We start from the raw sequence: 23,532 nt of genomic DNA, 5'->3' as shown, positions 1-23,532 counted from the left end.
ACCCTGATTCAATAGCACCTTGCCAGTTCCCCATCTATTCAGTATATTTATTTGTTTCGTCATTTCACTTTTTCTCCAAGGAGTGCAGGACCAAGATTTTTTCAGCCTGTATTTCCTCCTCCAGTTTTTCCTCACAGTTTTTCTACCCCCCCCCCCCAACAACCAGGTGAGCTGGGTTAGGTTGAGGGAAAGTGACTAGCCCAAGGTTACCTCAGTGAGCATCATAACTCTCAGCCCTGAGCTATATGAAGTCATAATAAAGAAGAGAGGACTTCTGAGCATGCACAGTATTTTTCGGTCACCACTGAGAATGCATAGCAAGCTCCTGCATACCTGGGATTAGGCAAAAGTGTGTTTTAGGGATGTGCTGAAATGCGATTCGACGCCCGAATCACAGCACAATCCCTTTAAAACTGAGGGCTTCCGCAGCCCCTATAAGCTCAGGTCCATCCCTGCCCCTCCTCTGCTCGCCGCCAGTGCCATCCTTGCAGCCCTCCCCCCAGCTGTCGGCGTGTGCTGGTGGCACTCCACCCCATCTGCCCCCAGCACAGCCCTGGCACACACATGGCATGCGCTGGCATGCAACCGTGCTGACTGCGCAAGTGGCTGCCATGCATATGTGGAGACGATGTGTGTTCCGGCGCAGCACGGGGGAGAGTAGTTGGGTGCCGTGCAGCTGAGGGAGAGTTGGCACACGCTGCTAGCCGGGCGGGAGTGCCGTGAGTACAGCAATGGCGTTGAGTGGCAGGGAGGGACTCCTCGGTGCTAAAGAGGCTGTGCATGCCCTCAGGTCCACCCCCCACCTAGATTCTAGGATATTTATTTAGCCCATTAAAGACAGTGAATGTTCGTTTGCCTTTCCTGGCCTTGATCTTCCTTGGGTAGAATTCGAGTTCCTTGCCTTCCAGAATATAGCCATCTGCTCAGCCTGGAGGCAATGCTGCCCGGAGGCTTTCGAATGCGCTCCCTAGTGAAATAAGAGCCTCCCCATCTCTGACATCTCTTAAAAAGTCTCTAAAGATGCATTTCTTCACCCAGACTTTTAACTGATATTGTTTTGATTGTTTTAATGTTGTTTTTAGAATATTGTTTGAAAATTTTAAATTGTGTTTTAAATTTCTTGCTTTTAAATTTTTTGTTTTTGTTTTAAATTAATATTTTACTTTTGATCTTCTTGTAAACTGCCCAGAGACGTAAGTTTTGGGTGGTGTAAAAATTCTGACAAACAAATAAATGCAAGCAAGTAGCTTCCCTTGCAAGAACTGCTCCTTCAGAAGGCTACTGATCTTAGCATTCTTTTTCTGCTCATCATACTTCTTCGGAATTTTCTTTGAATGTTTCTTGTTTAAGATTTCTTCCTCCTCTGGAGTCAGCTTGGCGCCCTTTTTGCGCCCAATCATGTCCTCGGTTTTAAAGGGATTGTGCTGCAATTCGGTCATCGGCTTGCTTTTCGAGCACATCACATCCCTAGTGCCAGGAGCACACCTAGCCAAAAGTGGTCCCCGGACTGCCCCGCCGCGAGGCCCCTCTGCATGGGGGGGGGCACCTACTGCCACCTTCCTGCTTTCCCTGCTGTGCTGCCCCGTGAAAAGCTGCCTTCTTTTAGCTGCCAATATTTGCAGGCGGGTTGGGTGGGGGCTGAGCCGAGCAGGCCTCCCTCTGCCCTGTGGCGGCGGCAGCGGCGGCAGCGGCTCGAGCAGGTGCTGAGCCTGTCTGTCTGGCCCAGCGGTCCTTGCAGACTGCAAAGCGCAGGCACACTGGAGTGCCTCGCAGTTTGCAAGGACCTCTGGGCCAGACAGGCTCCCCCAGCAGCCACTCCAGCGGGAGGCCTGCTCGGCTCACCCCCACCCCACCCCCCACAGCCGCGCACATTGGCGGCTAAAGGAAGGTAACTTCTCGCAGGGCGGGGTGGCGGCAGGAGGGCCCCCAGGGCCCCCCTTCCATTGGAGGCCCCCCAGACCTTGGAGGCCCCAGGCCATGTTCCCAAGGTTTGGGGGTTAGAGCACCTCTGCCTGGTGCATCTGGCTTCCAGGTGGAGCTGAGTCATGCGTCTTCTTTTGAAAGGAATTTAACCACTGGTTATAGAGGTGTCACAGATCTGTTGTCAAGATGGTGAATATAGGACAATGCATACCAATTTCAGCTTGGTGGGTTTCTGTATTTGGTTGAAAATGTTTTATTCTGTATTAATTTAACCTAGATTGACGTCCTTATAAGGTTTATAATTCTAGTGTCTCCCACACTGGGATTTCAATACTAAAGTATGGATTAAAGGGGGGCACACTTTTTTTTACTCACCACAATTGTCTGCATTAACTAACCTGCATTGTGACATTCATGGATGTCATTTGCGCACAGCTGAAGGCTGCACCCACAAGAGCACTGTTTTTCCATGATGCTATCCAACTTGGCTGGGGCTTGTGTGCAAAGGTTGCAACCAGATTATCCGGATAGATTATGTCAGTGTTTCCTTTGCAATGGGCACTCTTCTTCCTGGGGCATCTGGTCAGTTGGTTTTGAATACAGAGTGCTGGACTAGATGCATCCCTTGGACTGAACCAGCATATGTCTGAGGTTCTTAGCATTTGCTTTAAAGGTCTCGATATTTTCCCGAGGTCTGTGATTCATAACTTTGTAAAATTAGCTCCCTAGAAATGTGCTCAGGAAATCCCTGGGAGTTGGCTGATTGAACAAGCATTTGTGGAGTTAAATTGGCATGTGTCAGAGAAGCCGATGCAGATTGTTACTTGAACTGGTTTAACAATCCTAAACAACTGCTCAAGTGAAGAGCTTAGAACAGGGATTCTCAACCTTTTTAAACAAGTGTTTGCCTTCTGTCACAAACCTTCAGCTCACGTACCCCATAGGAGTGTGTGTGCACAGTTTTAAATGTTAGTTATGAGACAGGCTACTCCAGTCTAGACTTACCTTCAGACTAACTTACACATGAGTACTCTCACTGAAATTAATAGGATTAATTTTCAGTGAGACTGCTTATGGGTAACTTAAATCTGGATGTAAACCAGTGACTTGAGCAGCCCATCTCATCCATAACTGCAACATCTAATGTTGTATGTGCGTATGTATACAAAAACGTACATGAAAACATCAATTTAAATGATACAGTTAGGGAAGTAGGCTCCTACAGTCACAGGCGCACATGCATCCATGCTAATGCAGTCTTGTTGAAATTAACAGGACAAGTTTACTTGCCCTATTAATTTATGTGGGAGTACTTGAGTATTTTTCTGGAACCTGTCATTCATGCTGAGGGGAGGGTATGCTGAGCTTCAGCACGTAGCCAGCCAATCAGGAGCAGAGGAGAAGGATCTTCACTCTCTTCCCTCCCCTTCTGCAGTGGCTACATTGCTGAGCTTGCCGTGGCTTCAAGATGGTGATCCTCCAATTGGGATCAAATAGTGTGGCTGCAGTTTGGGGAGACAAAAGGGGTCTCAGTACCCCCTGGGAGCCCTTGAAGTACCCCCAGGGGTAGCAGTACCTTCTGTTGGGAACCATGGCCTAGAAAGGTGGGATGTGTTGCCATGGGCCATGCACTTGAGAACTGGAAAATGAGGAAAAGAGAGAGCAGCAGCTGCAAAATCTGCAGCTATAACTGAATGATCTAAGTGAATGCTAACATCCCCTATTGCAAGAGTTCTCAAACTTGGGCCCCCAGATGTTGGACTAAGACACCCATCCTCTCCAGCCACAGTGGTCTTTGGCCATTGTGGCTGGGGAAGATGGGAGTTGTAGTCCAGCAACCTCTGAGGACCCAAGTTTGAGAATCGCTGCCCTATTGGTTGTTGTTTTTTTTTTTAATCACCTTGCAAATGCAGCAGAATGACTTGGGAATGGGATGAGAGGGAAGAGAGCTGGTCTTAGCTAAGCAGGGTCTGCCCTGGTTGTATATGGATGGGAGACTTGATGTGTGAGCACCGTAAGATCTTCCCCTCAGGGGATGGAGCCGCTCGGGGAAGAGCAGAAGGTTCCAAGTTCCCTCCCTAGTAACGTCTCCAAGATAAGGCTGAGAGAGATTCCTGCCTGCAGCCTTGAAGAAGCCGCTGCCAGTCTGTGGAGACAATACTGAACTAGATGGACCAATGGTCTGACTCAGTATATAGCAGCTGCCTATGTTCCTATGATGGTACTGTCATGAGGGTGGTAGAATGCACTGAAGTTCAGCAGGGTGAAGGCTGGGCTAGATTCATTCTTCTCATTCTCTAGGGGTGTGTGTGTGTGTTCCAGCCTAAAGTGCTGCAGTCCATTCTTGTGCCTTAAGACTCTACTGCTTCATGCTGCGGCATGCAGTCTGGCCTAATATTATGCTATAATAGTGTACAAAAATGTCACAATAGTAACTATGGGAGTGAAACTAAACAATCCTTGAACTCAAAGGAATCTCACAATTATGAATAAAAATTCTTAGGGCAAGTACAGCTTGTCACTTTCCTGGACAATGAGACAATGCCTAGAGTGGTAATTGAGTGTGGTTTCTAATAAGAACTGGAGCGTTGACCTGAGTACATACTGTTTCCTGTATGTCAGTTAGGGTTGCTACCTTCTGGATCAGCCCATGTTCCTGCACATTTAACAGCCTCTTGATTTGCAGAAATTGGTAGGTTTTATCCATGCTGGGAAGAACTTCGCCCGCTGACTTCTGCAGTTCACACTGCTGCTTAAAATTCTGGAGCAGGCCAGGGTTGTTTGTCTTGTCAGCTGGCAAACATAGTCCCAGACTCCTGCTTAAGCCAACTTGCCTACAGGAACTGTTTTGTCCTAAAGCGAATGCTAGTATTAAGGCATTAATCCCACTGACCTGCCGTTTCAGGCCCATCCTTGGCTGGGCTATTGCTTGCCAGCCAGATTCCTTGCAGATACCACAGAGATGATAAACAGGAGTTAAACTCTCCCTGCTGGGGTAGCCTTGATTATTTTAATCATACATTTTCCTTCTTGCCCCCCCCCCCTTTTTTTTAAGGCACAAAAATAGCCAAATGCAGGCTAGTGACTAATGAGAAAAATACCTGTTTATTTTGCTCTGCTCAAATATGTACCAGTGTGAAAGGTGGATTGGTGGACTGACTGACTAAAGCAGGGCTTCTCAACGTGTGGGTCCCCAGATGTAATTGGACTTTAACTCCCATAATTCCCAACCAAAGGCCACTGGGGCTGGGGATTATGGGAGTTGAAGTCCAGTTACATCTGGGGACCCACACGTTGAAAAACCCTGGACTAAAGGATGCTAGCAGGGGTTCTGCACCTTTTAACAGTTGTGCAGAGGAAGGAGTCTCAGTCGGTGCAGCTTGTCATGCATGAATGGGAAAGGTTTCATCTGCCCAAATCCTCTCTACTACATGGCTGTAAAAATTGCAGGATTCTTGTCCTTGCATCTGGTCCTTACTGAGGGTTCACGCATAATATGGAACTTACTTACAAAGTCAGTAGCTGCTTGCCTGTTACTGCCTGAACCCATGCCAAAGCCAGAAACTGAGGTTCACTTCGGGCCTCAAAATCAGATGTGTAACCAAGATAGCAATAGCAATAGCAATAGCACTTACATTTATATACCGCTCTATAGCCGGAGCTCTCTAAGCGGTTTACAATGATTTAGCATATTGCCCCCAACATTCTGGGTACTCATTTTACCGACCTCGGAAGGATGGAAGGCTGAGTCAACCTTGAGCCCCTGGTCAGGATTGAACTTGTAACCTTCTGGTTACAGGGCGGCAGTTTTACCACTGCGCCACCAGGGGCTCTTTGGAGATGTGAAGATAACTTGCCCAACCAAGTGCTGCTCCCACTGAAGTGCATGTTATGTCTGAAGCCACGTCCTTCATGGACCTCTGGCTTGTTCCAGGTGAGCTTGATCCCCTTTGGCATTGGGACCAGTGGCCATGAGGTAGCGCAGGACAGACTGGAATAACATAGGAACATAGAAAGCTGCCATATACTGAGTCAGACCCTTTGTCCATCTAGCTCAGTATTGTCTACCCAGACTGGCAGCCGCATCTCTGAGGTTGCAGGCAAGAATCTCTCTCAGCCCTCTCTTGGAGATGCTGCCAGGGAGGGAGCTTAGAACCTTCTGCTCTTCCCAGAGCAGCTCCATCCCCTGAGGGGAACATCCAGGGCCTTGCTGTAAGGCCTGGCCAGGAGGACACGCACCTCTGGCTCAACTTGGCAACTTCCAACAAACTGAGATATTTAATTATGTGCAGCACCACATTCAGGTTCCCTCTATATCCCAGGCTGAGGAATCTCAGATTCAGATTTTTAAATTGTTCTGATTGTTTAATTACTGTTTTATGGTGTTTTATCATCCTTGTTTTAATTGATTCTAATGGTTCTAATTGTAAACTGCCCTGAGCCATTTTGGAAGGGCGGTATAGAAATTGAATAAATAATAAATAAATAAATATGTGGAAGGGTGTGCTAATAAGACAGCTTATTGTTGGCTGCCTGGCTGATTTAATGCCTGGTTGATTAAACAATGATAAGAACATTAGGAAATGATCGTCCGCCCTCTCCCCCACCCCTATATATTTCTGCGGATATAAAAAATAATGGCCTTACTGTTGTCCACTTACTACTATCTACTTTAAATCTTTTACTGATCTAACAGAGGAAACACATTTCTTTTTCCTTTTTCTTTTTAAAAACCTACCATCCACACACCCTGAAAACTTGGTTCACTGTTCCCAGTAAAAGAGGAGACTTCCTGTTGTTGGAGTGTCCTGAAGCAGTCAGTGTGTGTGCTGTACTGTTTTATGGAGCAGTTATGACCATGAATACAGAGGGTATTAAAAAGGCCCATGACGAATAGCCATTATGCCTTCTCTTTGTGAAAGTATGTAAATAATATCTATTAATCCCCTTATGCAAGAGATGCCTGTGGCTTCGTATTGAGAGCTAATGGTTTGCCAAGTTTATGGACGTTTACAAAACAAAGCCTTGCTTTAAAAAAAATCAGAAGAATTTAAAAGGCATCTGAAAAGGAAATGGCTAATGCGCCTTTAATCCAGTGATCTAAACTAATTAGACTTTATTAGAATTTTTGGAATTTCGTCAAGATTTTAACCCACACTATCACTGGTAGTCCACTGACTCTAATTCAATAAATTGACCACAACAATATAAAATGTGATCCTGAATTAAATTTATCCTATGCAAGGATTGCCAGCTGCTCAGGAAAGAAAAATATCTTGGCCTGCTTTTGCACTTTTAAGAGCTGCTCCATCTATATATAAGCAGGTTAGCTTTAGGGGTGAGCACAAAACCGGTTTGCCTGGTTCGGTTAGAGTTCAAAATGGATTCTAACAAAACTAGGCACATTTAGTTTTGTGCCACCAGACGACCTCCCCATCACCACCTGGTTTGGCTCAAATTTGAGCCAGTTCAGGGGTTCTGACATTTATTTATTTTTAAAGAATTGCTCACTGGCAGGTCTGGTGGCCTCGGGGGTGGGAGGGTGCTGGTGCGGCCACAGGGGGTGGCTGTGTCTCCCTCTTCCCCCGCTGGCCTCTCCTGGTCCTGTAAGGGCCGTTTTGGACCATTCTGGCCTTTTGCCCGGTGGCAGTGGCCATTTTGGAGGCCGTTGTGCATGTGCCCTGGCCGCTTGCGTCCACTAACAACCCCTAACCTGTGTTCTAACTGTGCCTTGATGATCGCCTTTGGCAACCCTGGCCTTTCTTGAGTTCAGCCTCAAGTCTTGTTCGTTCCAGTTCTTAGTGATTTCAGCTCTGCGGAGATTACTCCACTCTGCCAGTGATTAAACAACTCTGTGCCAGCAATTCTTCAGTTCTGTAGCCTCTCTCCGACTGTCTTTCTTCAAGTTTTCTGCTTTGACTGCAGGCTGAACTCTTCTCTCTTCACTCTCCCAGACTCCAACTGACTCCAACTTCGACTAACTAACTCATTGAACAACCCTTCTATATACAGTGTATACACAATTTTTTGCTCCATCAGTTTTTTAAACCACTCAATCAGTGTAACTCAAAGTTCCCTCCATTTTTCAAAACCTCCCTTCCTTCCAAAACCAACCTGTCAAACGGATAATCTCAAAGTGAAACTAAGGTACAGCAGGCATGAAGTTTTGACCCTGCCAGTTTTCTTTGCAAGGCAAAGAAAAACAATCCTACACATACAATCCTTTATACAATAATGATGAGATTTGGGAATATTAATGGAATTTATAATTTATTTTGGATACAAGGGCTTCTTCACAAAAAAACCAAGAGTTCTAGGCCTTCTTCCTCCATACCTGTGCTATATATATTTACAGGTATTATATATCCTGCCTAGCCTTCTAGGAGAATGTATAATGCTAAAAGTAAGAAACACTCCCCCCCACCCCACCCCGAACTGATCCTTGGAGGAAATGTTTGGTAAAAACTGAAGGGAGTCAAGTATGGTCTGGTTCACACAACCATTCGAATCTAGGTTTAATGTGGGTTACCAACATCAGCATGATTATGTGAACTCACACCAAGGTAGTTTATGGCCCAAAATGGCTCTGAGATTCTCTTCTGGCATGAGTTCAATCATGTTAATCTTGGTAACCCACATTCAACCTAGATTTGAATGACTGCGTGAACCAGGCCAATGTGTGCCGTTAAGCATATATTAAGCATATTGCTCCTGAAATTTCAATTCTCCATTCTTAGATTTGCTCCTGCTGCCTTGTTGCACAGCAATTAAAAACAAGGGTTTACTGCTGTCTAATCATCAACACCTGCTAATTACCTGTTTCTTTCCCCCTCCTTTTCCACCAACAGTATTCACAGGCTGCATGTATTTTATTGTATTATACTGCAGGAACGATACAAATAGAAGCTTCAAGTTTGCTGCTCTGCCTGGCCTCCTGCCCATGCTAAGCCTCCGAGCAAGGAAATATCTGACTTGGCATCTGCCACCTTGAAAAGCTCAACGGACCATAAAGAGGTGTTAATGAGATTGTTCTGGAGTGCCGGCTACACTCAAATTGGGCTTTAGTGCTATTGTGGGGAATCGGCATGACCATATGGAACAGTTCATTACAGAATAAATTTGCACAAAGTTTTGGTCTGGAAAATGAGGAGGAGACAGGAATATGTCAGATTTATTTAGGGATAATAGGGGTACAGGAAAATAAAAAGATTGATTAGGCAGGGTGAGGAGGCAATAAAATCTTAACTAACTGTATTAACTAGAGTCTCACGTAGAGGCATTTTCATTTAAGGTCTGAATTGTCAATTAAATCAGCTTAAGGCTATGCTTGAGAAAGGACCAAGATATAGATTTAAAGAGGAGAGAGAAAGGACCAAGTAGATTTAAAGGGATAGGCAGTTAGTATTATCGGCCCCAATCCATTGATGTGTTGGTTATACTTGCAGGTTGGGGTACAAAGGTAGATTTCTTTGCTGGGGGAAGGCAGCAGAAAAGAGGGAAGAAGAAAGGGTGAGGAGCAAAAAGCTACCATTCCAACCCTTGAGAACCGTCAGGGCAAAGATCCATGAGGAGTCTGATCCCAAGGCTATGTGGCTGGGCCAGGGGTATTTGTGCTCCGAAACATATCCTGAGGCAAGTGCAGGGACTGAAACCCACGTGTAACAAAGAGGTTCATGTTCACACGAACCAATCAAGTGGGTTTAAGAAAGAGAGGAGAGCTGGTCTTGTGGTAGCAAGCATGACTTGTCCCCTTAGCTAATTAGGGTCCACCCTGGTTGAGTATGAAAGGGAGACTAGAAGTGTGAGCACTGTAAGGTAGTCCCCTCAGGGGATGGAGCCGCTCCGGGAAGAGCAGAAGGTTCCAAGTTCCCTCCCTGGCAGTATCTCCAAGATAGGGCTGAGAGAGATTCCTGCCTGCAACCTTGGAGAAGCTGCTGCCAGTCTGTGAAGACAATACTGAGCTAGATAGACCAATGGTCTGACTCAGTATATGGCAGCTTCCTATGTTCCAAGAAACAAAAGCTGTAATGGTTGGTGGAGAGGTGGCTGTGGGCCATCCGCAGCCTCAGAGGCATGATGCCTCTCAATCCCAGTTGCAGGGGGGCAACAGCAGGAGAGAGGGCATGCACATACCTCTTGCCTCTGGACTCCCCAGAGTTGTCTGGTGGTCCACTGTGTGAAATAGGATGCTGGACTAGATGGACCTTGTGCCTGATCCAGCAAGGCTGTTCTTGTGTTCTAGCCTCTGAGTACCAGTTGCAGGGGAGTAATAGGAGGAGAGAGGGCATGCCCTCAACTCCTGCCTGTGGCTTCCAGCGGCATCTGGTGGGCCACTGTGCGAAACAGGAGGCGGGACTAGATGGGCATTCTTGGGCCTGATCCAGCCGGGCTGTTCTAATGTTCTAACTCAAAAGCCTTATTGGAGACCTGGGCATCTCTTCCTGAGAGATAGATAGGTTTCCTTTTCTGTTACCATCCTACCTACCCCTGGGTCCTTGCCAACTTATTAACGTGGTGATAGGAGGCTGGGGTGTGTGCCATGCTTATCGGAGTAGTTATGAAAGCGATTAGCGAAGTCCCATTGCTAAGGGAGTTAGCTATTTCGCTTGTGAAGGTCTCTTTGACTTGAGTCTGCTTGCTAGCTTCCTCCCTTCTTGCAAGAGAGGCCATGGGGCTCTTCCTCCAGCTGTTTGTTATCCTGACCTTGGGCAGTGCTGCCCTGCTTGCTTTTGCCAAGCGACCTAGCTGCACATTTGCCAGTGTTCATGATCCTGTGAGCTCAAGTGTCCATGGTGGAGGTTGCAAGCCTGCAACTCCAAATCACATAGTGGGGTGCTCTCTGCAACCCCAAGACAAGCTGCTTCTGTAACAGAGGTAAAATGAAGAAGTTAATCAGGTTTTAAAAATTATTTATATACCCCGTGAAACTGCAATATTAGGGGGGGTCCCCCCCCAACCAGAGCTGTGCCTTTAACAGTGGCTTGAAATGCTTGACTAACAAGCAGAAGGTTGCTGGTTCAAATCCCCACTAGTACTATATTGGGCATCAGCGATATAGAAAGATGCTGAAAGGCATCATCTCATACTGCGCAGGAGGAGGCCATGGTAAACCCCTCCTGTATGCTACTAAAGAAAACCACAGGGCTCTGTGGGTGCCAGGAGTAAACACCGACTCGACGGCACACTTTCCTTTACTTACTGATTTGCAGCCATGGGGAGCTGATAATGTTTATCTTCACAAGATTAAAAAAACCTTCACTTACTAATTCCTGCATTTCAAGCTGCTGCTAAAAGCACATCCAAAATCAGTTGTAAAGGTAGCAGTCCTAGTAATAAATTTTTGAAGACGCACTGAATGCCTTTCTGTGGCTTGATGTACTTTGTCATGTAGCTTTTTTTGTTTTTTGTTTTTTTTTTGCATCCTAAATCCTGGCTGCCAATGTACTAGCAATGCTCTTATACCTTTGACAGCTCTGTGGCGAGTAGAAATTTAGCAGGTGACGCTTTGCCTACCATACTATGATGTGGGTTGTGAGCAAGCATGTAGCTGCTAATGACACAGGAGCAAAAAATGTTGACAATCCTAATCTGAACCCGTGGAGTCCTGCTGCTACTATATTCCTGATACATTTTGGTTGTATAACCAGAATTTGACAGGTTCTGTTTTCTTGTCTCTGTTCTGGTAAAAAGGTCAGCAGTGGATTTCTGCCTGTTATGCCACTATTGGAGACCCGGAGTCGCTTACTGCATTGAAAAAGCAAAAGAAAAGCAAAATTACTCCTTTGCATCATGCAGAATTTGCAGTGGGAAGGGAAGTAGGGCAAAGCACAGAGGCCCCGTGTGGGATAGCTGAGAACAGCCTGTGACATCAGTAGTGGGGGGAATTTACGTATCAGGGATGAAAAGTTCTGTATGTTTTCCTGTGCAGTTTACATAGCAGGAAGAAAGGGCAGTGTGTGTACACTCCTCTGGTGGTGTGAAACCACCCATTTCTGTGATGTGTGATGCATTAATAATAGCAACTTGATTGGTTGGCCGTCCCATGACAAATTGTTCTCCGTGAGGCTCACAGAGTAAAATAACAATAAAGTTAGACATACAATTAAAATGCCTAAAACAAAATTTAAAAAGAAGTAATTACAGTACATATTATGCATTAGTTATTATAGACAGGGGCCTTAGTTTATTGCACATCAAAATCCATAGGCACTTAGGAAGCTGCTTTATACTGAGTCAGACCCTTGGTCCATCTAGCTCAGTATTGTCTGCACAGACTGGCAGCAGCTCTCCAAGGTTGCAGGCAGGAGTCTCTCTCAGAAATGCTGAGTTATGGCCCCACCCCCTAATATATTATTTTTCGCATTTATATACAACCCCATATAAAATCTCTGGGAGGCTTACAAATTAAAACACAACAATTAAAACCTTAAATCATGTAAAACAGATGTCATTTCATAAATAACTATCAATAAAACCCTAAAACCTCCTAAACCTCCTGTACTTGTATATTATATATTTTAATATCAGATTGTTTTTATATTTTTAGCTAAATACTTTAAATTCATTTTTACTATGTGTTTTAACTTTTGTAAACTGCTTTGTGATTGTTTTTAATGAAAGGCGGTATATAAATCTAACAATTAAAAATAAATAAATAAAATAAAATAAACTGAAAGCCTGATAAAATAGGCGCATTTTCAAGAGCTGCTTAAAAACAGCCAGAGATTGGGAGGTTCTGGTTTCACTTGGGAGCATGTTCCAGAACGACCCTAGGGAAGGCCCAGTTTTGGATAACCACTAAATAAGCCACTGGTAACCACTAGGGATGTGCACAAAAATCTGCAGGCACATCCCAGGGTGTCGTGAGGGGTTGCCTTCAGTGGAGGCAGGCAGGTCCTACCTGACCCTCCTGCAAACGTCCACCACCTCATCGTGGTGCTGTACTCTATAAAGGTCTACCGTGAAAGCAGCAGTCCATGATGCTGTCTCCTTTAAGGCACCCACCGCGGCATCAGGATGCTGCTCCCAGCATCCCTCGCGTGGCATCAGCAAATGCTCAGGTCCTGGGCACACAAATAGCCCATGCGCATGTGTGATTCCCTTCAAAATGGCTGCTGGGAGAGGGCTGTAAAGGCCCAAAAATCGGCCAAACCGACCTAGAAAAGACTGGGAGAGGCCAGTGAGTGGGAGGAGGATGAAGCTTGAGTGATGCCCCCCCCCCGTGGGCACAGTAGCACCCCCCAGATGTGACAGAGCAACCTGGTCCCGGTGGTGAGTTTTTTTTAAAAAAAATCTTTTAAAAATGTTTCGAACCCAGGACCGGCTCCGAGCCGAACTGGGCCCAGTCTGGCTCGAGAGTGAACCCTCGAGCTGGCCTGGTTCACACATCCTTAGGGGAGTTGTAGTCCAACAGCTTCAAGGAACCCAGGGTTGATAATTCCTGGTCGTTGGGGAAGGACATAATGGTGACAAATTCACTGTGTGGGGTGGGGGAGCAGCCTGGCCTGTTTTTGTGTCTTGAAATGCAACTTGATTTGCAGAAATCAGATTTTTCACTGCATGGAGTGAATATTGGGGTGACAACCAACGTATCACGTCAAGGCTTTCTATCATGCGATTGTTTGGAAGTCTGTATTCATGCAAATATGGTGTGATTTCTCTCTCTCTCTTTCTTACCACACATTCTAATGTGTGTTAAAAATTTAGGCTTTTGCAGGTAAGACTTCCCCCACCCTTTGCTCGTGGTTGGATTTTTGTCTGTATTGGTGATTTGTTACTGGTGGTGTTGAATGAAGCATGTATTCCTCCGAGCTGTATGCCAGTGTCAGGGCTGCACAACTTCAGCCCTCCTGCAGGTGTTGGATCACAACCCTCCAGCCTACCTGCCTATTGGTCTCTGTGGCTGGGGATGATGAGAATTGTAGTCCAAAAACGGAGGGAGGACCAAAGTTGTGCAGTCCTAGACTATATGGAAAAACCCATTGTCTAGGACTAGTAAAAGCAAAATAAATGGATTAAATAAGTAAAGAGAAACCGTCCAGGAAAAACTGTAGTTGAGCAATAGAAGAAATTCTTAGGAACTGAGCTTTCTAGACAAATTAGATGATCCTCTTTCGGGTACGAGTACACCATGTCCTGTTGAAAGATCGACAGCTTGGCTTTGGCTCAGGAGTAAGCTGGAAGCATCCTTATGCAATGCTCACAGGCTCCCCTCTGTGGTTTTGAGGAATCCACCAAGAATGTAACAAAATATGAATGCACAAACGAACCATAATTTGTTAATTTAAATAGATGCACACATTAAACGACACAATACAACATTATTAAATAAAATCAACATGATGTTTGCTCCGATGCCCTGGCTGAAAACCAGGGGCTTTTCCGAACAACTCTGGATCTACTCAATGAAGGAAGTGTGAATCTTGATGAGAAATTCAGATGGCATTGGAGGAAGGAAGTATTCTTTTGGCAGCTCTGGCTTGGCAAATACAGTACATGTGCCAAGACCAGTTAGTACAGGGATTCCCAGTCTTGATTCACCAGATGTTGTTGGACTACAGCTCCCATCATCTCCAGTCGTTAGTGTGGCTGGGGATGGTGGGAGTTGTAGTCTGACAACAACATCCGGTAAACCAAGATTGGGAACCATTGAACAAGGGTAACCAGATGCAAAAATGAATAGGGCTCCTGTATCTTTTAACACTTGTATGGATTAATTTGGTAAAATTGCCTTTATAGCAATAGCAATAGCACTTACATTTATATACCGCTCTATAGCCGGAGCTCTCTAAGCGGTTTACAATGATTTAGCATATTGCCCCCAACATTCTGGGTACTCATTTTACCGACCTCGGAAGGATGGAAGGCTGAGTCAACCTTGAGCCCCTGGTCAGGATCGAACTTGTAACCTTCTGGTTACAGGGCGGCAGTTTTACCACTGCACCACCAGGGGCTCTATGGGGCTCTTTATGCTGGGAAAAGACTTGCTAAAATTCTACATACCTATTAAGTCAATAGGACTTCTTTACATCCGGTCAGTTTGTTGTTCAATCTGAATGAACAATAACATTATTTTATGCAATAACATCACTCTTTGAAAAAAATCCAAATGTGTGTGTGTGATGCTTAATAGATTGGTAGTATTAAAAAGGGAGAACATCTTAATGACATGCTCTTGGCAACCAGTTATTCGCAGAGGGCAGTTTTGCATTTTTGAAGCACATTCACACGAAGTGGAGCACTTCTTGACAACTTAATGGAGAACAAACACACAGTCCTTTAATCTGCAGCAACCATGGTTAGTATTGGATAACAGAGCTGTGCAAAGCTTCAGAGGGCAAATTGGATTTGGATCAAATCAGGATCAATTTGGCCCAGTGCAACCCTAATTGATCTGATCTGAATCACCATTCAGTTCGGCTCAGATCAGATTGAATCAAACTGAATTGGGCCTGATCCAGTTTTAATCTGATCTGGCTACAGAATCTTCCCCACACTCCTCCAAACCCCTGTGCTTACAGGCAGGTGGGACCATTGTCTTTTAAAACGTAATTTAGCTCCCAGCAGCAAGGCAGAAGCGGCTGTGGTTTCTTCCCTTTTACATTGGCTTCTCCCTCACCCACCCTGTCTGTGGCATATGCATACACTCCTGAGAAAGGCACAGGATTTCTTGGAATTGTAGTCTTCTCATGCGCTGCTGACTATGACATCTAAAAGGCTGTGTGCCTTTCCTAAGAGTGTTTGCACATGCCAGGGAGGAAAAAGCTAAAAAATTGATGGTGAGCTCCCCCTAGTTTTAAAAAGTGAAGCAACCCATAACTGCTGCTCCTTCATCACTGGGATCAAAATGAAGTTTTAAAAGACCATGTCATTGTTATTATTATTACATTTATATCCCGCTCTTCCTCCAAAGAGCCCAGAGCAGTGTACTACATACTTAGGTTTCTCCTCACAGCAACCCTGTGAAGTAGGTTAGGCGGAGAGAGAAGTGACTGGCCCAGAGTCACCCAGCTAGTATCATGGCTGAAGGGGGATTTGAACTCGGGTCTCCCCGGTCCTAGTCCAGCACTCTAACCACTACACCACCGTGGCTGCCTGCCCGCCCAGTAAGTACATTGGGTTGGAGTATGGGACTGGATTCAGAGGGGATGCAAGGTTTTGGGTCAGAACTGAGGCAGCCTTTGAATAAAGCCTGAACTGAACTGGATCACCTCCCTCAAAGCTCAGAGTCAAATGTTTGTAGCAGTTTATACTATAATGTGCATAGCGCCAAAACAAAAAGTTACAGTGACTGCAATGGTATGAATTGGAGGAGGAGGAGGACAGTATTGTTATCAGTATCTTCATGTTGCAGTGGCAGAGCAAAGGCTGCACCTGAACAAACAGGCCATCTTGTACAGCAGTGGGCAGACTTCTGGCTTGTGGGGTCTGCTTGGCTTTTCACTAGCACTCTGAAGTTATCCTGTTAGGGCTGGGGCCTCCACTGAGACCGGGATCTGGGAGAGACACAGACAATGGACAGCTCCGGAGGGAAAAGGGTCAGGACCACGGAGAGCTCCCAGCAGAAAAGCAAGGGTGGTCCAACAGCATAGATGGGTGTCTCTCATGATCCTGGATTCAGGCCCCAGACAGAGAGGGCAGTTTGGGGAATGAAGCAGGGTGGGATGACCCCCAGCCTGGGCAACCCTAAACCACTGGGACCCCCATAGCAGTGGAACAAGGAGAACCTCGGGCAGATTCCAGATGGTGTCCCTTGGGGACTGTCGTTCTTCAAAATCTGTTTTTTATGGGGTGGCTCACAAACAAAGTTACCTATTGTCCATCTAGCTTCACACTGAGGAGATTTTCACAATCAGCAAAAAGCGGGCTAAGGGAGCCTAGCCTGCTTTTTGCTGATGGTCTGCTGCCATGAGAGCTGTGCAGCTCCCGGCAGCAAACTCTCCTAATTCCCCCTCCCCTCAGCCAAGGTTAGCGGAGTGAGCACTCCGCTAACCCCATCTTTTTGATTGTATTGCCGTGGCGCAGCTCTGTGCCGCAGGAACACATGAGGAGACCCCCAGCGGGTGGTTGAAACAAGCCTCCTGACCCTGGGGGTCTCTTATGTGGGGCATCCTTGAACTTCTGCGGGCCGCGCGGCCCCTGATCCCCGCAGCCCCCACCCGCTCCGTGACGGAGCCGGCAGTTGTGTGAGTGGCCGATCTGGCCACCCTGGGCTGTCTGGGGATCATCTGCGGGGAGGGAGGACTAAGCCCGCTCTCCCCGCAAACCCTCTGAAAGCAGATCTCACCGATCGTGAGACTTGACTCATTGTCTGCTCTGACTGGCTGGCAGAGGTTTCCCAAGGTTTCAGGCAGGAGACTCTCCCAGCCTTACCTGGAAATGTCAAGAATTGAGCCGGAGACCTTCTGCATGCAAAGCAGATGCCCTACCACTGCGCTCCCCCGGCTAATTAGTCACCACATTTCATACATATCCTTTTTGTTTTCCAGCCTCTTATATGTGGGTCTCTTGGCTCACCTCCTGATGGTTCTGTGCTAGTGACAATCGTTTAGCTTAAGGTCTCTTCACACATTAAAAATACACTGGTTTGGTTCACATGTCTGCCTTTTGATGATGGCAGCATCCAGTGGCTTGCTTGCATTTGTGAAGGGGTCATTGCAGGTAGAACCTCACAGACAACACCCTCATGCCCAGAGGTGCGTTATGACTTTTCCCGGCCTTTAAGGCACCCTTAAAAATGCACTGCTATACTTGATGCTTTTGGGTGTATTTGTTTGTTTAAACTGCTTTAACTGTTTTATTTATTGTTTTAATTGTTTGTACGCCACCTAGAGTATGATGTATGGTGCAGGATAAAAATATAAATAGTATCATTTCCAATATACTGCTTTTTCAGTAGTGTCAGTTCATACATTTCCAGTCATGCAGTGCCAAGTAATCAAGTTACGTACCTGCATGTGCGTAGGTACATAACTGGGCCACTTTCAGCTGCCGTCCAGGGTTTTGGTTTAGCTGGCTGTATAGTTGTATTTAATTTTTTTTTTCATCCTACTATCTCTTCACAGAGCTCCAACAGGGTCGTTAGCATTTCTCCCCTTTTATCACAACAACCATGTAAGGTAGATTTGATAATGCATTTTGTGGTCAAGCAGGGATTTCAACCTGGGTTTTCCTGATCAAAGTAGCCACTACACCATTCTAAGGCAGTTCACACAATCAAAAACTGGGTAGGACAGGTGTCCTAGGTAGGAGGAGGGCAGAGTGGTCACTTGTGAGACAGGAGCTGGATAGGACAGCACTATCCTACCCAGCTCTGATACCCAGCATTTTGACATGGGAGGAGGAAAAGCTGACCTACTCAGCTTCTCTCACACACACAGTCAATCCCCCACCTTCAATCTAGTTGTTCGCTTGCTTACACACAATTGAAAATCAGGAGCACGCACAGCTCCCAAAGCTGGGTGGCATGCTTACCCTATCCCGTTTTTGATTGTCTTCCTGACATGGAACTGCCTTACTGACTCTCTAGTTGACCTTGGATAACATCTCCAGTTCAAAACCTCCAGTGTAGCAAGTGGCAAATGCAAATGCCTCTCTGCTTTCATGTACAACTGCATGATAGATAAATATGAATGTTAAAAGGTCACTGGTTTCCGTTATGAACTTGTTTCCTGAGCAACCTATTTTATTTATTTTTTTAAAAGCAGCATAACTCTTTAAAAGCGTTTTGCAGAACCTGGGAGGAAATCACTCTGTTCTGTTTGTTTTTCCTGACTTGTTGAAAACAGCCCGTCTTAGCTTTGATTACTTCTTCCTATTAGTATTTCCTGTAGGGCTGTTCACCTCCTGCTCATTCCAAATTCTGCTCCGGAGTGGTTCTGATTCTGCAGTCAAAATGCAGGACGCTGATGTGCATCTTCCGCAGAATTGATTGGGATGCTGGTGTTGTGTTACCATGACTAGGAAGAATGGCAGGAGGGAGTTTGGTGGGCCACAGGAGTTGGGTGTCACCAGATAATTGCTCTGAAGGCAGACCTAGGAGACAGGAGCTGTTGTAGTGTAGTAACTAAGATTGGGCTTTGAATTGGGCAGCTCCTGGTTCAAATCGCGCCTCTACCACAAATTTGTGAGGTGACCTTAGGCAACCCACTTCCCTCTCGGCCTCCGCCTTCCCGCTCTGCGATATGGGGATAAGAATGCTTGCTTATTTTGACAGCAAGGGCTCTCAGCCCTGGGTCCCCAGGGGTTGTTGGACTACAACTCCCATCTTTGCAGACACAATGACTAAAGACCACTGTGGCAGGGGATGATTGGGATTGTAGTCCAACATCAACTGGGAACTCAGGGTTGAGAAGCTCAGGGTTCCACAGTACGTCCTCGAATCACAGACATTGCTCTGGGTACACCTTTCCATTCCCAAATCGTGCTTGCTACAGACACTCAGGCAGAAATGCAGGGAGTTGACTCCTCTGAGGGCAGGCAGGGTGATTTTTAGTTCTATGTGTTCTTAAATCTTTTGCGCTGAAAGAGCAAAATAAAATGCTTCCCTGTTTTTTAATTGGTGGGGGGGATCAGTTGGCAACCAGAAGTTGGAAAACCCTGCCTCGGCTTCTGGCCACTGGCTGTGCTGCTTGGCCAGGTATCTACCAGTCTACTTACCAGTGGTGAGTGCCCCCAGCCCTCTGACAAGCAGGACGCCTGGCACCACACAGTTCTCCTCCCCAGAGGTCTCATTTCCCCTGCCATTTCTGAGAAGGCAAGAAATAGCAGGGATCCTTCCTGACCAGCAGTATGGGGCTCCCACTGTTTCTTACCAGCCCTCTGTCCCAGTGCACGTGACAGAAGACCCACTTCTCCCCTAAGCCTGTGTGCCAGAAAAGGATCCGAGGGAAGAGAGGGGATTGGTGGCAAACACAAATAATGAATGGCACAGCAGGAAATGACTTGACTAGCAAGCCCGAGGTTGGCGGTTCAGATCCCTGCTGGTGAAACACCTCTATCGGGCAGCAGCGATATAGGAAGGTGCTGAAAGGCATCATCTCAGACTGCGTGGGAGGAGGCAATGGGACACCCCTCCTGTATTCTACCAAAGGAAACCTCAGAGCTCTCTGGGTGCCAGGACTTGAAATCAACTCAACGGCACACTTTACTTTACTCGTGAGCTAAGCCCACACTTGTGGATGCCTGTGCTCAGCCCTCTCTAGCTTTGAGATTTTGCTACAGGCTGTTCACACAAGCAGCCCTAGCCAGGCTTATGGAGCCCTACCGGGGTAGAGCTGCTCATGTGGAATGCCAGAATCAGGGCTGACCTTGGTGTTGCCCTGCTAGGGAGCCCGAGGTTTCCCCTCGGGCTTTCACCCAGGTAGAAGGGTGCTAGTGTGCCCTTCTTCCTGGGTCCCTGGTTGTGTGTCTTCTTGGGCAGCTGGCAGCCCAAGCAGACACAGAGTCCGGCGTCTAGAGTGCCCGGCTCGGGAAATCCTCCAATGCACCACACTCCTTGTGTGGTGCATTGTGGGATTTCTGGAGGCTGGGCTGCATTTCTCTGGCCTCCAGATGGCCGCGCAGCTCACAGTAGCATGGCTCATGTGGGCGCGTGAGCCACAAGAAGACACTGGATCTTCTGGGGGGAAGGTAGGTGCTATCCTGCCTCCCCCCGCCCTCTCTGCCCCACATACCAGTCATGTGGATCAGGGATTCTCAATGTTGGGTCCCCTGATGTTATTGGACTTCAGCTCCCATAATCCCCAGCTCCAGTGGTCTTTGGTTGGGAATTATGGGAGTTGAAGTCCAATAACATCTGGGGACCCAACGTTGAGCATCCCTGATGTGGATGACTTTGCTATGTGTTTGTGATTCCCCTCCTCTGTCCCCAGCTGTAGAAAGTGAAGCCCCTGGGAGCCTTTCAGTTTGCCTCTGCCTGCAGCCAAGAGCCCTGAGATCATGTTTGACCTGCTTATTTAGGTTGGCTTTTGGTATCCAATGATGTGGGATTTAAAATGTATTTTCTATCAATATCAGCTGGTTTTGGGTATCTTTATTTCCCTCAAAATAAAAAATTAAAGAAATGCAAATTATTTTACTGGCATTGTGATCTGGATTTCCTGGGAAACTTTAATACGTGTTGTTAGATTTAATTGCTACCCACGCCAAACATTACAGGGATGTAAAATGGCATCCATAAACAAACCCTGATGCTTCAGAGAGAAGGCCTAACTGCACTCTCCCTGTAAAGAGTGTTGCTCCCATGACAGGTAGGAATTCAGTTGGTGAAGCTCTCCTCATTACTGCATCTCGATGTCACGCAAGCTTTGCCTGTTGGAATCCATCTGCTGAAAACATGGGCAACCCTCCCAGCATTTCACAGAATACACACACACAGTTTTCATTCTGCTGCTTTAAAGCAGGAGTTCCCAACCTTGGTTCCCAAGGTACTGTTGGACTACAAGTCCCATCATCCCCAACACAATGACCTTTGGATGGGGATGGGACCATAGCTCAGTGGTAGAGCATCTGCTTTGCATGCAGAAAGTCTGGATCAGGCCCAAGGCCTTCTAGTCCAGGGATTCTCAACATTGGGTTCCCAGATGTTATTGGACTTCAACTCCCATAATCTCTAACCAAAGGCCACTGGGGCTAGGGATAATGGGAATTGAAGTCCAATAACATCTGGGAACCCAACGTTGAGAATCCCTGTTCTAGTCCAGCACCCTGTTTCCCACCCTGCTGTTACTCCTTTGCAACTGGTATTTAGAGGCATCGTGCCTCTGAGGCTGGAGGTGGCCTATAGCCCTCAGACTATCAACCACTGATAGACCTGACCTCCATGAATGTATCTATGAGGGAGACTCCTTCCTGAGACCCTGGAGAGTCGCTGCCAGTCTGTGTAGACAGTATTGAGCTAGAGGGACCTATGACCTGACTCAATATATAGCAGCTTCCTATGTTCCTATGGTGGGAGTTGTAGTTCAACAGCATCTGGAGACCCAAGGTTGCAAACCCCTGCTTTATTATTAATTAATTTAATTAATACATTTCTATACCACCTGGCATGCATCCTTGAGTGGTGTACATAGGTTAAAATACAACAAATATAAAATAAAACGATTAAAACAATTTTATAGTTAATTGAAAACCTGAGAAAACAGGTGCGTCTTAAGGGGCTTTTTAAAAACAGCCAAGGATGGAGAAACACTGCTTTTAACAGGGAATGCATTCAAGAGCCCTGGGGCAGCCACAGAGAAGGCCCAGTCCCGAGTAGCCTCCCAATGAGCTGGTGGTAGCTGTAATCGGACCTCAACAGATGATCTTAATTGACGGGAGGGTTCATGACAAAGGAGGCGCTCTCTTAAATAGCCTGGACCAAAGACGTTCAAGGCTTTATAGGTAATGCCAGCATTTTGTATTTTGCTTGGAAACATAGCAGCAGCCAGTGCAGTTCTTTTAAGATTGGTGTTATACGGTCCCTTCAGGTTATCCCAGAGACCAGTCTGGCTGTTGCATTCTGCACCAACTGTAGTTTCCGGACTACGTACAAAGGCAGCCCCAAGTAGAGTGAATTGCAGTAGTCAAAGCTGGAGGTTACCAGCATATGCACCACTGTTTTAAGGCCATTTTGCTCCAGAAGTGGGTGTAGCTGATAACAAACACACCCTTGGCCATTGCCTCAACCTGAGTGACCAGAGAAAGTTTTGGATCTAGGAGCACTCCCAAGCTATGTACATGTTCTTTCTGGGGGGAGTGTAACCCCATCCACAACAGGTAGTTCTAAACCATCTCTCAAGTTTTGACTGCCCCCCCTACCCCCAAATACCTCTAACTTATTTGAATTCATTTTGTTTGTTATCCCTCATCCCGCTCATTACCACCTCCAGGCAAGCATTTAGGGAAGTTATACCATTACCTGATGAAGCTGATATGGAGAAATAGATTTGGGTGCCATCAACATAGTCATCAGCATATTGATAAGACCCCACACCAAATCCCTTGATGATCTCTCCCTGGAGTTTCATGTAGATGTTAAAAAGCATTGGAGACAGTATGGAGCCTTGTGGAACACTCATACAGTAACTCCTGCTTTGCAGAGCAACAGTCTCTGTCTGGAATCTGCCAGAAAGGGAGGAATGGAACCACTGAAAACAGTGCCACACAATCCCACTCCCTCAGGCAACCCAGAAGGATACCGTGGTCGATGGTATCAAAAGCCACTGAGAGATCCAAAAGGATCAGCAGAGTCACACTCCTTCTGTCAATAGCCAATTGGACATCATCCATCAGGCCAACCAAAGCAATCTCGACCCTATAGCCCACACAAAAGCCAGTTTGAAATTGGTCTCTCTAGACAATCTCTTTTCTCCAAGACTGTCTGGAGCTGAGAGGACACCACCCTTTCAGTCACCTTGCCCAGCTGTGGAAGATTGCAGATAAGTCTATAATTGGCTAACTCTGAGGGATCCAATGCAGGTTTCTTCAGATGAGGTCTCATGATTGCCTCCTTAAGGCAAGGAGGCATCCTGCTCTCCCTCCGAGAAGCATTTATAATATTTACCAAACCCTCCCTGTTAATATAATTACCGAATGAAATAAGCCAAGTTGGGCAAGGGTCAAGAGAAT

This window comes from Hemicordylus capensis, chromosome 5 (assembly GCF_027244095.1).
Source record: "Hemicordylus capensis ecotype Gifberg chromosome 5, rHemCap1.1.pri, whole genome shotgun sequence".
In the NCBI taxonomy this organism is placed as follows: Eukaryota; Metazoa; Chordata; class Lepidosauria; order Squamata; family Cordylidae; genus Hemicordylus; species Hemicordylus capensis.
This window is presented reverse-complemented; position numbering follows the sequence as displayed.